At 36.1% G+C, this 8,437-nt stretch overlaps 1 long non-coding RNA gene across 2 annotated transcripts; it reads left to right on the top strand.

The window, feature by feature from the left end:
- Window positions 1-1,134: 1,134 nt before the first annotated feature.
- LOC115988513 lies at window positions 1,135-3,451 on the top strand. 2 transcript variants are annotated; one of them, XR_004091580.1, is made up of 3 exons: window positions 1,135-1,479; window positions 2,345-2,547; window positions 3,101-3,451. It is a non-coding gene; the product is annotated as an uncharacterized LOC115988513 (long non-coding RNA). The 2 variants fall into 2 exon arrangements; XR_004091566.1 differs by having other exon boundaries at window positions 1,135-1,505.
- The last annotated feature ends 4,986 nt before the right edge of the window (window positions 3,452-8,437 follow it).

The following is an 8,437-nucleotide window of genomic DNA, read 5'->3' as shown; positions in this document are numbered from 1 at the left end:
AATAAATTGGCAAAGGAAATTTCTCACGATGTTTCATATTACTTATAGATAATGAGAAGACTTTGTTCCCCGACTATAACCCTCCACATGACCATAATCAGCCTCCTCCTCCTCCTCCATTGGATGTGTCCACTTCAGATTCAAGTATGTTTATGTTTCATAATTTTTCTATACAATATTTGTTTTCTACATAAATTCTTGTGAATAGCTTAATTAAAATTAATTTTTAATTTAGTTAATAATTTGGCAATGAAAGTTCTCAAGTTATATCAAATTATTTACAAATATTGTGAAGACTTTGTTGCCCCTATCCCCTCCATGTGAAACATTTTGTAGGATTTTGTTTTTACTTGACACCTGAAAATTATGGTGAAAAAATAACACATCAAGGATGTATTGTAGAGTTATTGAGATAAAAATTAATTTTTATTAATTAAAAAAAATTGAATCCTAGATATTTGAAGTTAATTTATAGGGATTGAAAAGATGTTACGAGAATTATAAAATGTTATTTTTCTGTAGAATAAATTAAAATTGTGCAAGTAGTCTAACATGTTTACGTACCCGTTAATCCTTATACATATGCGTGTTGCCTTATTCACTATGTATGTATGTGTAGTCATTATAGATTAACTCAAATTAGATAAGTTAATCTACACCAAATTGTTATATTTTTATTTTTTATTTTTTATAAATACAGTAGAATTTAAATCTATAACGACCCCTTCATAATGATTGTTCTTATTATCAAGTTAGAACACCAATTACTTTTTGTATAAGCAAAGCTTGAGTTGTCAAAAGTTATAAATAATAATATTTTATTTTAATTTCAATGACATAAACAAAGAATAAGTTACAAAATTATGGGTAACTTTATGGCGCCACGAACATTAAAAACTTTACGGTGTCTTTTCTTTTATCATTTTTTGTCCAACGACATGCAATAAGCTCTAGTAACTTTATGGTGTACTAATAAGACTTCTTCGTTAACCCCAAAAATTTGAAAAAATTATTGTGTAGTCCCGGAGTTCAAGATCAGCCTGCTGACCTTGTACTCCTAGCCAATAGGAGCATGCTAGCACATAATAACTTGCTTACTTCAGCGGGACTACCAGCTCAGGTTGCTCTGTTAACGTTTGCTAACGTTAGGAAATTTTTAGTTTCACTTTTAATTTTAAAACAGGGGCGCTCCTTCCTTCTCTCAGACTCTTACATACAATTCCTCTCTTCCTTTCCCATGAATAGTGGCTCAAGTACCAAGGGCTATTCCTCTCTCATCTCTGTCAACATCGTGGAAGTTCACTGTGCGGCCACCTTGCTGTGGTTGGTTCAGTTCCTTCTCTGATGCTGTATTGGTATTCGTTCAAAACGAAACCGATCTAGCCCAAATGAAAACGAAAGCCCTTCCAGACTCTTCTTTGTATGGTCCTTATCAAGCTCTTTCCTCTTCTAATCCATTGCTCCAAGCCTCATTCACGGGTATACCATCCGTAAAGGCATAAACGGTAGTGCAATTTTTTTTAAATCATCTTTTGTGGTAATTTCTTATACTGTAATTATTGATGATTTGAATCTCATATTTTTGGGATAAATCTACCATTTGGGGTTTTGATTGCAATGTGATTTGGATTTGCAATTGTTACCCAATTGGGTGTTGGATTTGTAATTTTGTGAAGTAACTTGTGGCTGGTGAGTCGTTATATAAAACATGGCTCATGGTATGTTTTTTATTGCATATAAAGTGTTTGTTTAAATGCTTCTTAGGCCACAACTTACCAAATCCTTGTCCAACTTTCTAAGACAAAGCCAAATCCTTATTTTGCAATGCTATAAGATTATTATTATTATTTTTTTTGAGTGAAGTATTTGCTGTTTTGCAGTGAGTCTATTATTGATTTAGTAGTTTCCATTTATTTAAAGCCTAAGTACTTGTGAGAGTATTACTAGAATTCGCAAGTAAGTTTATGTAGCTTATCAGCTCTTTCAGGGATGTATTTTCTTATGGAAATGCATTTGTTGTACTCAAATTGCACCTCCTCCGTTTGGAAAGGAGGCAATGCTTAGCTTTTGTTTCTTTATTGATTTTTTATTTTATTTTATTTTATTTATAAATTTGTTATGAAGTTCTTTTATTATTTTTCTTTGGAGCTATATTTCAGGTAAATGCCTATTTCTTTTCTTTTGTTTTTCAACCACTTGGTCTTTGTTACTACGTATATGCAAGTATGTTCTACAATCAAATGTCAAATTGATGGTTCCTTGGTGAAAGTATACTTTTCAGAGAGTGTTGGTTCCAAGTGTTGGATGCTTACTTTTACTCTTTTTTTTTTTGGTTTATTACCAGAGAGGCTTTGTTGAGGCCCATGCTGATGATGGTTTACTAGAAATATTTGGCCTAAAGCAAGGGTGGCATGCATCTTTTGTTAATGTTGAACTCATCTTTGCCAAACACATTGCTCAGGTGTAGTATCAAAAGATTACCTGAGTGGTATGTTGTTCCTCCAACAAGGATGATATTGCTTGCTCCAAGATTCAAGCAATGAAAGGGTGAGTCCACTTTCCCTTTCTGTTGCTCAGATGAAATTTCTAGATTTTCTTCTACCACAAAATTTTCTGCCATTGGTATTCTTAATTGTTTATTATTTAAATTTTTATTTTTGTTTGCTTATCTTTGATTTCCTTTGATACTCATGTTGATCTCATTGATGATTATGGTTAGTATTTGATGGACTGATGTGTCTTGAATTATTTTTGTATTGGGTATTTTAAAATTCATGGCCAATTGACTTTACAACCTTGCTCATTCATTCTGTACTTCGATTGTTTGATAAAATTTCCCAATGAAAAGACTGTCATTTTTAAAGAATTTTGGTATAGACCTTCATGAAACTTGCTTATTACCATTAGAAAAGCTTGATTTAATTATCATAACTCATTCTTGGACATGTTATTGATAGTGCTTAGACATATTGGAGTTCACCTGTGATGTTTATTAATAACTGTAAATTTCACTTATGCTATTTTGTATTAATCGTGTGATGAATATATATTTATATTATGTTCATAAATTATTTAGTTTTGGTATTCAATCATTATGCAGGAGAAGTTCAGACTTTAGAGAAGCAAAATGAGCAGAGGTGGAGAGAAAGGTTTCACAACTACAAAAATCTAGAAGGATATTTCAATGGATAGCTGAAAAATAAGTCTGATGATGCTTTCATTTGTGGATACAATTATACTTTCTACATTGAAGCCTTGCTGCCCAGCTTTCTTTTAGGAATCCTTTGTTTTTACTTTTCGGTTTTCATCTAGCGAAGTGAATTTATTTTTAGATTGCTTTAGTTTGAAAGAAACTACTTTTTGTACTTGCAGATTTACTCAAATTTGACTTGGAGCCCATGTAAAGTTATGTACTAATTTTATATGCTTAGTTTCTTTTCCCCAAGGATTACTTACTTTATACATTTTATTTATTTATTTTTCTTTAAATTAGATTGTCAACCACATAGAAAAGTTACAAAAGTAAGACATAGGCAATGGCCACTATGAATTAAGTAAGAGAGTTCATAAGGAATTTTTTTATTATAATTGAAGACAAGCAAAACTTATTATTACAGTTGTTCTCTACTTTGAAATCAGAATTGCAATGGTGCTCGTAAAAAAATTGTCATGAGAACACTTATTCTTGTAATGTATATGATTTTTGAGCTAAAAGAATGTCTCATCTTATTTTAGTCTCTTGTAACTTTTGGAAGCATTTGGAGGAAGTGCATATTATGGTAACACTTTTTTGATGTGGAATTGTCCAATTCTAATGTAATAACCTTCAAATTCATTTAGAAGATTTGTTGAATTCCATGATTTTTTTCCTCAATATGGTATAGAAAGTAAATGTGAGAATTGTGTTATTATGGTTAATGGTCTTGCTTCATCATATTCATGACCAAGGGAATTACCCTGTAATTAACCTGATAACCAAATCCAAGAATTCTAAAAAATAAAGTCAGTAATAGTCGGCAATGAAGAAACAAACTCACATTACATTAAGTATTTGGAAATTACAAGAATTTACAAAATCACATTGCATATGTATTTTGAAGTTACAAGAATTTGTACTAGCCACGGAGGGGAGAATTTTGGAAATAATCTAAATTCTTTATTATTCAAATCTCATCCTTAAAAACAATGTTTGTTACAAGCTAAATTATCATTTGCATCACAATGACATAAAGGAACCACTATAACCAGGTTATCCAAATTGCTATTAATCTGCATCTTCTGCTGCAAAATATTCATGCCACAAAGATAAGCAGCACTTCACAACATTATATAACAAAGGATGCATAAAACTCAATCCAAACAGGAATGACAAAAATAAAAGTGAAATTGTTAGGAACCCAATTGTATGTGAGTGCGTGTGGTGCTGCATGATGGGGTGCTACAGAGTGTGCCTAGGCTGATGATGATGTGGGGCGTGAGTTGCTAATGCAGTATGCGTGCTTAGCTGATGAAGGTGGGCTTCCAGTGCAGCTGTGTGTGTGTAGGACATATAGTGAAGTGTATTGATTAGTGGCATTGTATATCTGTATTGTAGGGTGGTGGCACGTGTAAGGGTGAGGTGGCAAATATATGTGTGAGTTAGCTGATGTAGGAGTTAGTTAGATTGATTAGCTGTCAAGTTAGTTACAAGGTAGTTACACAGTTAAGCTTTGGAGTGAAGTGCTATCGGTATTATACTTGGGGAAACAGATTGTAAGGAATTCATGGAACCATTTTGTAAATTGAATACCTTTTCCTTTCTATTACTTCTCTCTATCTCTATCTCTGTTTTCTCTATCCCTGTTCTTGGAGGCCTAGTTGTCCTTGAATTCAACTACTAAATACCCTATTCTTAACATTTGGTATTAGAGCAAGTCCTTCCTCGGCCATGGCTGAAACACGTTCAACTACTGCTGTGACTCAAGAGGCTCTTGCTTCACTAAGGACTGCAAGTGATCATCATGGTAAAGAATTCAAGAAATGCGTACTATCCAAGAAGTGCATACACGCACTTTGAACGAGATGAATCAACAATTAGCAATTCTGGTGTAGAGGCGTAATTGTTCTGAGCAAGGTGGATTGCCTCAATCTCCAACATATGGTGAACCCAGGAATGCTAATTCATCAACAATGGCTCTATCTCGTCCTGTGAGGTTGGAATTTCCAAGGTTCTCTAGAGAAGATCCTGCAAGTTGGGTTTACAAAGCCAACCAATACTTCAAGTATTATAATACGCCAGCAGAGAAATTGATGCTAGCCTTGTTTCATATGGAGGGAGAGGCTCTAATCTGGTTTCAAGATAGTGAAAAGGCAAGTCTTTTTGTGGATTGGGAGTCATTGATTCAAGCATTACACATTAGATTTGGTGCCACAGCTTATGATGATCCCATGGAAACATTGACTAGGCTGAGACATACTGCTTCAGTGCCCTTGTATAAAGCCCAATTTGAGGTGTTGTCTAATAGGATTAAGGGTTTATCTGCTACTCACAAGTTAAGCTGCTTCTTAAGTGGTTTAAGAGATGAAATAAGGTTGCCAGTGAGAATGCTTAGTCCTAAATCATTGAATGAGGCTTTTGGTTTGGCAAAGATTCAAGAAGAGTATAATTGGAGTTGCAAGAAGTTTGCCAAGGCTCAAGGGGATCAGGGCAAGCCTTCCATTTTGGGAGCTTCTCCAAAAACTTCTTCTCTATTGGAGACTAAACCAAGGCTGCCCATCAAGAGGATTTCTCCTGCTCAAATGGAAGAGAGGAAGAAGAAGGGATTGTGTTACAATTGTGATGAGAAGTGGGCTCCTGGCCATAAGTGCAAGAATGCTATGCTATTTTTGTTGGATTATGTGGAGTTAGCTCAAGAAAATACCAATTCTGGGGTTCACATAACTGAATTGGAGGAGAATGGCTATGCAGATCAGGTTGGACAGGATCAAGAAGATGCTGAGATTACTCTTTATGCACTGAGTGGCACCCCTACTTCAGGCACTATGAAGGTCATAGGAAGGATTAAGCATAAGTCCTTTGTCATTCTTATTGATTCAAGGAGTACTCACAACTTTATTGATGCTACATTGGTGTCACATTTGCACATGAATATTGATGCTTCTCAAGTCTTGGAGGTCAAGATTGCCAATGGTGATGTGATCAAGACTCAAGGTATTTGTGAGGAGGTACCAATCTGGTTACAAGGGCATGAGTTTGTGGTGCATTTGCATGTGTTGCCAATGGGGGGTGGGGTGTGATTTAGTCTTAGGGACACAATGGTTGGGTACTTTGGGAGTAATTCAATGGGATTTCAAGATGCTTACAATGAGTTTTGATTATAACCATAGGCAGGTGCTGCTATAAGGGTTGAGGAGTACAAGGTCTCAATTGCAAGATGGGGATACTTTTTTGAAGCAATCTATTAAGAAGGGGTTGGTTCTTCACATTGCATTCCAGCCTCAATTGTTAACTGCAGAGGGCACACATCAGTTACCTGAAGAAGTGGCTGCCTTGTTGGAGGAATTCAAATCAGTTTTTGCTACACTAGAGGGGCTGCCACCTTTAAGGGATCATGAACACCAAATCATCTTGAAGGAGGGAGCTCAAGTTATCTGTCAGAGGCCTTACAGGTACCCTTATTACCAAAAAAATGAAATTGAGAAGATTGTTAAGGATTTACTATCTGCTGGTTTAATTAGAAACAGTAGCAGCCCTTTTGCTTCACCAGTCCTCTTAGTTAGGAAGGTAGATGGTTCATGGAGAATGTGCATTGATTATAGGGCATTAAATCAAGAAACCATTAAGGATAAATACCCTATACCTGTCATAGATGAGCTATTGGATGAGTTGTTTGGTGTAGCTGTATTTTCTAAATTGGATTTAAGGTCCGGGTACCATCAAATTAGAATGAGGGAGGAGGATATTCCTAAAATTGCCTTTAGGACTCATGAAGGGCATTATGAGTTTTTGGTAATGCCATTTGGTTTAACCAATGCACCTTCCACCTTCCAATCCCTCATGAATTCCATTTTTAAGCCTTACTTAAGGAGATTTGTGTTGGTATTTTTTGATGACATCCTTGTATATAGTAAGAATGTGAGTGATCATGTGCATCATCTTCATGTGATCTTGGAAGTTTTGGTGAAACACCAATTGTATGCCAAATAATCAAAGTGTGTGTTTGCTTGTAAGGAAGTGGAGTATTTAGGACATCTTATTTCTGGTGATGGGGTTAGAACAGACCCAAGGAAGACTGCTGCTATGCAGCAATGGCCAATTCCTAGAGATGTGGAGGCTTTAAGGGGTTTTTTGGGTTGACAGGCTATTACAGGAAGTTTGTCAAAGGGTATGGACAAATTGCTGCCCCTCTAACAGCTTTGTTGAGGAAGGATTCATTTAATTGGACCTCTGAGGCTTCTCTAGCTTTCCAACTCCTTAAGGATGTAATGTCAAATCCTGCTGTTTTGGCTCTACCTAATTTCACTAAGTCATTTGTGGTGGAGTGTGATGCATCTGGTGTAGGTGTTGGGGCTATCCTAATGCAAAACCAAAGACCAATTGCTTACCACAGCCAAGCCTTGAAGGGTAATAGCCTTGCCCTTTCCACATATGAGAAGGAGTTGCTGGCTCTGGTAGTTGCAGTGAAGAAATGGAGACCCTATCTCCTTGGCAGACCCTTTGTGATTAAAACAGACCATCAAAGCCTTAAATACTTGCTTGAACAGAAGATTGGAACCCCTGCCCAACAAAAATGGATAACTAAGCTCCTTGGCTATGCATTTTTGGTAGAATATAAACATGGAAAGGAAAATTTGGTAGCAAATGCACTTTCAAGAAAAGAAGCTGTTAAGGATGGGGAGTTTAAGGGTATTAAGGTGGGAACCCTTTGTATTATTTCTTTTCCCACTCCCACTTGGTTGGATGAACTCAAGCTGACTTACACATCTGATGCTGCAACCAAGAAGATAATCCTTGCTATTCAGTCAGGTAGTAACATTCCAACTGGGTTTACTTTTTCTAATGACTTGTTGTTCTACAAAGGAAGGCTGTTTTTAGGTAGTTCAACTCAGGAATTGAAGGCTCAAGTGTTGCAACAGGTACATGCTAACCCTCTAGGGGGTCATTCTGGCTATTTAAAGTCTTTTTAGAGGCTTAAGAAAGATTTTTACTGGACTGGTATGGTGGGAGACTTGAAACAGTTTGTGAGGGAATGTGATACATGCCAAAGGTTGAAGAGTGAGACTTGCTTACCTGCTGGCTTGTTGCAGCCATTGGCTATACCTGATAGGCATTGGTTAGACATTAGCATGGATTTTGTGGAAGGGTTGCCTAAGTCTCAATAGAAGTTAGTGGTTTTTGTGGTGGTAGACAGGTTCACCAAGTATGTGCATTTTATTCCCTTGGCTCATCCTTACACTG

The sequence above is a fragment of the Quercus lobata genome, chromosome 1 (assembly GCF_001633185.2).
Source record: "Quercus lobata isolate SW786 chromosome 1, ValleyOak3.0 Primary Assembly, whole genome shotgun sequence".
NCBI classification, from domain to species: domain Eukaryota; kingdom Viridiplantae; phylum Streptophyta; class Magnoliopsida; order Fagales; family Fagaceae; genus Quercus; species Quercus lobata.
This window is presented reverse-complemented; position numbering and strand designations above follow the sequence as displayed.